Genomic DNA, 8521 nt, shown 5'->3' with positions numbered 1-8521 from the left:
CTTCTACTGTATCTTAAAGTTCACGTGTGTTCAAGCTTTTGGATAATTAAGATCATTAACTATTATCATCAGATTAGCACAATGTAAGGTTAAAAACAGATTGTATGAAAACTTCTTAATGCCATTAACCCGCAAACTTTGCTTCAATACGTAATGATTTGTAATTAGGGTAAAGAAATTCAGGAAGCCACTAGGCTGTTTTCTTTATAAAGTTTTGGACGTTTTGCTCAATTGACTATTAAAAGCTTCATTTTTTTTTGTAAGTGAGAGAGCTCAAATTCAGGATGTCTCGCTTACATTTCCTCCCCCTCTTCCGAACCACCCAACCTATCTCTTCCTCCAAAAGTTTCAAATAACTCACTAAAATTCTAACTGTGGAAAATAATGGCCAATCAGTAATGTTTCTTAATTCCATAAAGTTTATGTGCATTTGTATCCATACCTACTAGTATTTTATAGAAGAAAAAATTTTAAAACACCAAATAACTTTATCATGTTTTTTATTTTATGTTTCCTAATCAACACCTACTTTTACTCTATACACACCTGCTGGCGAAATTTTTTTCAAAAAAAGTCTGAATATTTAGAATGCAAATCAAGAAATTTGATCCCTTGACCTACATCCAAATAGAGTTTTAAAACTCTCTTAGTGACCAACTACCTGAATTCACTGTTATATATGGTGATTGGTGGATTTATTTCCTTTGATATGTTTATTGATCATATGGGCAATGGTGTCCCCATACTCAACCCAATAAAAAAAACTTACTGAGTAGAAAAATATTTACCGGCCAAATTGTATAGAATGGCTGATTTAGACAAAATAAGTAGTTGAGTGAATCATTCGAAAGTCCAATGGATTGAGTGGCCAAGAGTTTACCATCGTAATAGTTTGGTGACCAGCACACCTGAAGAGCAGGAGCAAACACCAAGTAGCCCAACATAGGGCAACTGAACAAGCATCAAAAGCAGTAAATTAGCAAATACCTATTAGTAGACCATAATCAAAATTGCCTAATATTGATTATATGTTTATAGTCACATAACACTAGACTAGAAGTCCAAAACATACAATAACCTATTCAAAGCAGGATATAAAACTATAGTAACTCCACAAGGAGTTCTACTGATACCAGACAAATAAAATAGTATCTACAAAAAGTCATTCCTGACAAAATCTCTCCCCAATGACATAATGCTTGAAATTGTAAGCAAGCTACAGCTCACATCCAACCTACATATACGTGTTTTGGGAAGAAAGAAAAGACTAGGCAGAGAGTTCAACTTAACTTCTTTGGTCATACAATCAGAGCTGCACTTCTCTGTCATATATCCAGCTAAAGGGTATGCAGGGTCCTTGTTTGGCTCTCGCTTGAGCTCTCTCCTCTAGCTTTCTGATTCTAGCAAGCAACCACAGACATAATCTTGAGCTTTGCGACCCTCAGCAGATAGTCCAGTCAGATCTCCCACTTTCCATCTGCCAACCAAAAACTCCAGTATATCTGCATAGTCCTTGGCTGTGTAAACACCAAGGCGTTGTGCAACAGTTGAGAAGTGCTCAAAAAGGTCATCATCGCATCCATCATACATCAAATGAGCTGGCATAGAAATTTTTTTCCTCATCATGTCAGCAAATGCTAGCACAGTCCCATTAGGGTCAATCTCATATAGCTTCTCAACAATCTTGGTGTAGGCAGTTTCATGACGCTTTTCATCCTCGGCAATTGTACCACAGATCTGAGCCAACTTGATGTCCCCATGTTCCTTGGCTAGTCGGGCTGTGTTCCTATGGGAAATAAAAGTTGCCCTCGATCCTTATTTCTTAATGCTCTTGAGTTCCATACCTCCTTTTAGTTTCTTGAACATTGGAATGAATCAATGGGGTCATCAATCAAGTAATTTGTAAAGCTTTAATTTGACTCTGGAGCTCTTCCTTTATGCTTTTTTTTTCTTGATTAGACTTAGAGTCTCACTTGAGGAATTGAAATATGAAGAAGTGCTGAGCTTCCTCGGACCGAGCTGACCTGATGAGCTGAGCGTGTCCCAAGCCTGCAAAGCAAACAAGAGAGTGGCCTAATAGGGGAGTCCCAAGGTTGTTCCCGAGGGCACTCCGTCGGTCAAGTTAGTTTTCCGGTGAGTGAAGTTCACGGGAAGTAAAGCAGTCGGGCGTAATTGGCCAATAGTGAGCGTACCTTGCGTAGTTGGTGTGCGTTACCATTTATACCTGCTCGAGAGTCCGACCTCCGTACGTTTCAGAACTTACCTGGCATAGCCTCAATCTCGCGTTGAGGGGGATTCTCCCCGCCCTCTGCGGGACGGTTTCCAGGGGCCTTTCGGAGCCCTAGTGGCGGTGTGCCCCAGAACGGTTGTCAGGGTCTGCGGTCCAAGCCCAGCTCTGCCCTTCCTGGGCTGCCACGTGTCCAGGCCCAGGACAGGGCCTCTGCACTAGCCCCCTAGATTAGGTAGGCTTCCAAGTAGACCTAATCTATACCCTTGCCACGTGGGAGCCCCAGCGTCGCACTGCTCTGCCATGGTCACCTCCGGTACAGTGCTGTTACTGAAAAGCTACGCCCATGTTCTTTCAGTTGTCGCGTCCCTTCGGTCTCCGTACCGCTCTTAAATGCGTTCACATGGGACAGTTCAAATTCAAACAACTGTTTCCCCCCATTTCACCCCCTATAAATAGGGGTTACCAGATTTCATCCGACTCTATTTGCCATTTTCCTCTCCTCGTGCATTTTCAATTTCCAGCAACAAGACTTTCGGCTCTCAGTGCCTAGATTTCGGCGATTTCTCCATCTTTTCTTACTCCATTTATCAGTAAGTCATTTTCCCTCTTCCTTCGCACTTTTTCCTTTCCTTCGTCACTTTCTGCTTTTTATGTCGGATCGGTCCGGCGTTACCTCCACCGCCTCTCAGATTTCAGCCCATCGTAGAGCCCTTAGCATCCTTATTTCTTCCTCATCTTCATCCTCATCTTCATCTTCATCTCCCCCTCCTCCTCTTTCTTCCTCTTCTGCTTCCAATCCCAGTTTCCATATCCTTGACTTGCTCGAGCCCATAGTCATCATGAGTTCTCCATTTGTCCATTCTCCTTCTGCCCGAATCTTAGAGGACGTGGTCGAGCTCGATGCCCTCATCGAGCAGCAAGCCACTTCTGTTCCCTCCCCCAAGTCTCCACGTGACTCTCCCGGCGGAGCCCAGGGGGGAGCTGGGGAGGACAGGGACTCCTCCGAGGGAACCCCTGCTTCCGAGCAGGGGGATGATCCTGGATTCGACTTCGGTTATCCCGACCAGCAAGAGGTCACCCTCTCACCCGAGGTAGTGGTCGAGCTGGCCGGGTCTTTCTTCATTCCTCCGGCCTTCGAGCCGCGGGCTGCCTGGCCCAATGACCTAGCCAGCCGACCTCCCCCTGGCTTTGTAGCCATCTACAGAGAGCAACTGCTCGCGGGGCTCCGACTCTCAATTCCTCCAACCCTGGCTGAGATCCTGAGCTACTGGGGGCTCAGAATCACCCAAGTCCATTCCAATTCGATCAGGATCATCATTGGGCTCCTACACCCTCAAGTTCTCCCTTCCTGGGTGGTACTATTTCTCCCGCCGAGGTACTAGCAAAGTTCGGGGGGGAAAGGGCACCCAAGATCTGCTCTTCGGGGTCCCTTCTTCCGTAAAAAACTGGAAGGGGGACTTTTTCTTTGTCAAATCCACGAGCTTTCTGCCTAATGTATGGAAGGTCGGGGAGGTCGACTCCGATCCCTTCCGGAGGACTTGGATTCCGAATCCCTCAACCAGCTGGTGAGCTCCAAGGTGAAGTTCTACGCGGCCAGGTTTTCCACTGAGCAGATATCTGTGGCCGGGCTGATGGGGACGTTGTCCGGGTCCCCTGGAGAAGTGAAGCCCTCCCACACCGACTACGACACTTGTAATGCCGCCCCTAGGCTCCTGCAGTCTATTGCTTCATTCTGTCTTTTATTGACCTGCATTTACTAACTTGGTAGTGTTTGCTATATTAAAGAGGCTCTCCAAACTGTTGGGCACGCCCTCCGAGCAGGTCGCCCCCACCCCGCAACCGGAGGCAGTCAAGACGGCCTCCGCAGCATCTCCGACCCCAGGGGGCAGCTCAGCCCCTCCAAAAGAAACGCCCCACTCTTCATCCCCCTCCAAACAGGTCGCCAGTAAAAAGAAAGCGACCGGACAAAAGAGGGGTCGAGGGGACGAGCCCTCCCAACCCGGGAAGAAGCTCACGCCAGCTCCAGCACAACCCCCTCCTCTGCTAACGTCCAGGGGCGTCCCCCACGAGGGTCCAGTCCACCTAGGGGTTGGCTTCGCGGAGGAGCACGCATGGGAGCTGCCTCCCCCCAGCCTATGGCACATCCGCCAAGTGGCTCCAGTGAAGCCGGGCCAGGCCCCCACTATACACGACCCCCGTCGTTTCTGCCCATCCTGGGGGCTCTCTATCAACGATCGAACCCAATTCCTGGAGGTGGCTCGCGAGCTGATTGCGGGCTTGGTCCTCCCGCGAGATAGGAAGTGGATGGAGCTGGCCACCCCGTCCGAGCTCCAGGACATGTACTATACTGCCCAGACTCAAGTAGGTCTCCTTTCATTTAGGTCGCTTGCATCTCCATTCCTTCCTTACATGGAGTCAGTAGCACGGTAATTTTTCTTTCCATTGCTCAGGCCGATGCGGCTGGAATTGCCCTGGTGACCCGCTTCTCTGAACTGTCTCCCGACTTGGAGAAATTGAAAAAGAAAAATCGGGAGACAGAGCAGAGGCTTGCCCAGACCCTTAAGGAGGCGGACTCCTTAAAGGCCCGGGTGGGCGAGGCATACAAAGGGCTGGAAGGGCCCAAGTCCAGCTTGCCTCCACCCGGTCGGAGCTGGATCAGGTGAAGGGTCTCAACCTGCCTGGCTTCAATTTGGCTGACTTCAAGGACTACAATCCCCCGGCCGAGGAGAAGCTGGACTGGCTTTTCGACGGGTATTGCAAGGGGCATGTCCTGAAAGACCTGGTAGGCAGAAGTGATGTGGGAGCCGACCTGACGGAGGTTCCCTTGGTGGAGGACGGGGCTCCGAGCAGAGCTTCCGGGAAGGAGCCGGTGGCCTAGGCGACTTAAGGGTCTCTCGGGAGTTGAGTTGTACATCTTTTCTCTTTTTTCTTTTTATCTAGCTCGGTAGGCTTTGTAATAGGTAGGTTTCGAATGTACATACAAAATTCGAACGAGATTACCTAATTTCTGGCTTCCAAGTTTCGCATGAAATCCGAACCCTAACAGTCGAAATGGCATGCCGACCGCCTGGGTTCAAACCGATTTACTAAAGCAGCCATGCCGACCGCCTGGGTCGAGCACCTGTCAAACTATAAGTCAACAATTGAATCAAACTAAACTAACAATCGAATTCCGGCAACCTAAGCGGCGTGCCAACCTCCTGGGCCGAACATCAATCCTTAAGGTTTTTAAGTCTCGCCGACCTCCTGGGTCGAGCACCAAATAGATCTATCAAGGTCGCACGCCGACCTCCTGAGCCGAGCATCTATCAAGCTTTAAGCAAAGCGACGTGCCGACCTCTGGGGCCGAACACCAGACTTTCAAGTTTTGAGCCGTGCCGATCTCCTAGGCCGAGCATCTATCAAACTTTAAGCAAAGCGACATGCCGACCTCTGGAGCCGAACACCAGACTTTCAAGTTTTGATCCGTGCCGACCTCCTGGGTCGAACGTCGAACTCCCGGATTTTATCAAACTGCATCAAAATAGTTTATGACGTGTCGGCCTCTGGGGCCGAACACCAGACTTTAAAGCTTTAAGCCATGCCAACCTCCTGGGTCGAGCATCCACTCTCAAACTTTAAAGGCATTCCATCCATTACCATTACCATCCATCACCCAGCCCCCCACTAGGACACTTAGCACTGTCTGAGTGTGCTAGTGTAGGACCTAAACTTAAAAGTAAAACGGTGTTGGTAAAAGGAAGGTTAAAAGTCTGACATTTATTCAATGATGAACTTGTACACGAATTCTGAAGAATAGACAGTAAGATACCCTGGCCCAATCTAACCCACGAACAATCGCAAGTTCGAGAAGTGCCAAGTGCGAGGTATTTCCACTCCATCTAATTTCGCAAGGTTGCAGTAGCTAGCTCGGCTCGTTTCCAGGACTTTGTACGGTCCCTCCCAGTTCGGATCAAGTTTGTTGGAACTATGGGACCGACTAATTGAATTCTTTCTTAGGACGAGGTCTCCCGGCCGGTACTGCATCTCCCTCACCTTTGCGTTATGATAGCGGGCGAGCTGACCTTTGTACTTAACCATCCGTATCGCCGCTTCTTCGCGTTTGGCTTCCAGCATGTCCAAGTTACACCGCAGTTCTTCCTCGTTGGCCGTCGCAACGAAGTTCTGCGTCCGAAGCGAGGGGAGGCCGATCTCTGCGGGTATCACCGCTTCTGCCCCATAAGTCAGGGAGAATGGGGTCTCGTGAGTGGCCGTCTTTGGCGTAGTGCGGTAAGCCCAGAGGATACTAGAGAGTTCATCTAGCCAGTTGGACTGGGCCAGTTCCAACCTAGTCTTTAGTCCTTGCAGAATGGTTCGGTTAACGTTTTTCACCTGGCCATTGGCCTGGGGGTGGCTGACCGATGTGAAATGTTGGTTAATCCCCAACTCGGCGCACCAGCTCCTGAAGGGGTTTTCAGCGAACTATCGTCCATTGTCGAATATCAGAACACGCGAAATCCGAAGCGGCAAACTATGCTCTTCCAAAAGAATTTCTAAACTGTTTTCCCCGAGATAGTAGCCAGAGGCTCCGCTTCCATCCACTTGGTGAAGTAATCAATGGCCACCACGAGATACTCGTATCTCCCAGGGACTCGAGGAAAAGGCCCCAGAAGGTCTATTTCTCACTAGGCAAAGGGCCAAGGACTATGGATGGGGATCATCTCCCGAGGTGGCTGGTGGCGCAGCGGGGCGTGCACCTGGCAAGTTTGACATTTTTGAGCTAGTGCCGCGGCGTTCCGAAACACTGAAGGCCAATAGTAGCCTAGGAGCAGACACTTCTTGGCCAACACCCGGGACCCCACATGTGCTGCGCATAAGCCTTCGTGAACTTCACGGAGGACGTAGTCGCCCTCTTCAGGAGTCACGCACTTTAGCAGGGGTACAAATACGACCTCCTATAGAGGGTCCTCCCACCGTAGGCGTACTTAGCAGCTCTGAGTTGGAGTCGGCGAATCTTGATTTTGTTCTCAGGGAGGGCACCCGAGCTGAGAAAGTCCGCGAGGGGAGTCATCCAGAGGCCGGGCTGTCTATAGCCAAGACCTGGACCCGGTCAACGCTTTTATGCTTGACTACCTCCACCAACACTCCCTTGCTCAGGTGAGCGAACGAGGAGGACGCCAGTTTTGACAGGGCGTTCGCACGCTTGTTCTGTGACCTCGGTATCCGCTCGATTTCAAAAGTTTCGAACAGGGCTATCGCCTCCCGTACCTTAGCAAAGTACTTCTTCATGACGTCCTCCTTGGCCTCGTACTCCCCGCGGACTTGGTGGACTACGAGTTACGAGTCGCTCTCGACTTTGATCGCGGTTATACCCATCTGGTGGGCTATCCGTAGTCCCGTCAATAGGGTCTCATACTCGGTCTCATTGTTGGATGCCGGGAAGTCAAATCTGAGCGTGTAGGTCAGCTCTTCCCTGGTGGGCGAGGCGAGCAGCAGGCCGGCTCCGCTTCACTCCTTACTCGAGACCCCGTCCACGAATAATTCCCACGGCTCTTCCGGTCGTACGTCCTTGGGCAAAGAGATCGGCTCAGCCATGGACAAACTCGCCCCCTCAGTAAGGAAGTCTGCCAAAACCTGAGCTTTGATAGTAGTACGAGGCTGGTAGCCGATGTCGTGCTCGGCCAGCTCGACGGCCCACTTGGTCATCCTGTCCGAGACCTCACGTTTTGTGAGTATCTGTCGTAAGGGCTGATCAGTCATGACTACAATGCTGTGGGTCTGGAAGTAAGGTCGGAACCTCCGGGCGGCGTGTACCAGGGCAAGAACCAATTTTTCCGTCGGCGTGTACCGCGTCTCCGGCCCCTGTAAAGCCCGGCTAACATAGTATATGGACCTCTGAGCCCCCCTGTCCTCCCGCACCAAAATCGAGCTAACGGTCTCGTTGCAAGCAGATAAGTATAGGAACAGGGTATCTCCCTGTTCCGGGGCGGTCAGAGCAGGCAGTTCAGCCAGGTGTGCTTTTAGGATCCGAAAGAAGGGTAACCCCCTCACCGCGGAGCGCGAGAGGAATCTATTCAGGGCGGTCATCTTTCCCGTAAGCCGTTGGACCTCCTTGACGTTTCTCGGAAGGGCTATATCCACGATGGTCCGGAACTTATCCGGGTTGACCCGAATCCCCTCTCGGGAGATCGGGAAGTCCAGGAACTTTCCCGACCTAACCCCGAAAGTACATTTCTTCGGGTTCAACCGAATCCGGCTCTCCCATAGAATGTTCAGGATTTCACTCAGGTCGGGAACGAGCTGCTGGTCGGT

The 8521-nt window shown here is 50.3% G+C and overlaps 1 pseudogene; it reads right to left on the bottom strand.

Annotated features, from left to right (window-relative positions):
- Positions 1 to 1247: 1247 nt before the first annotated feature.
- Positions 1248 to 2270, bottom strand: LOC113735937 (stearoyl-[acyl-carrier-protein] 9-desaturase, chloroplastic-like; annotated as a pseudogene).
- Between the last annotated feature and the right edge of the window lie 6251 nt (positions 2271 to 8521).

Source organism: Coffea arabica, chromosome 3c, assembly GCF_036785885.1.
Source record: "Coffea arabica cultivar ET-39 chromosome 3c, Coffea Arabica ET-39 HiFi, whole genome shotgun sequence".
Lineage (NCBI taxonomy): Eukaryota > Viridiplantae > Streptophyta > Magnoliopsida > Gentianales > Rubiaceae > Coffea > Coffea arabica.
Note: the sequence above shows the minus strand (reverse complement) of the source record. Positions and strands in the feature narration are given on the sequence as shown.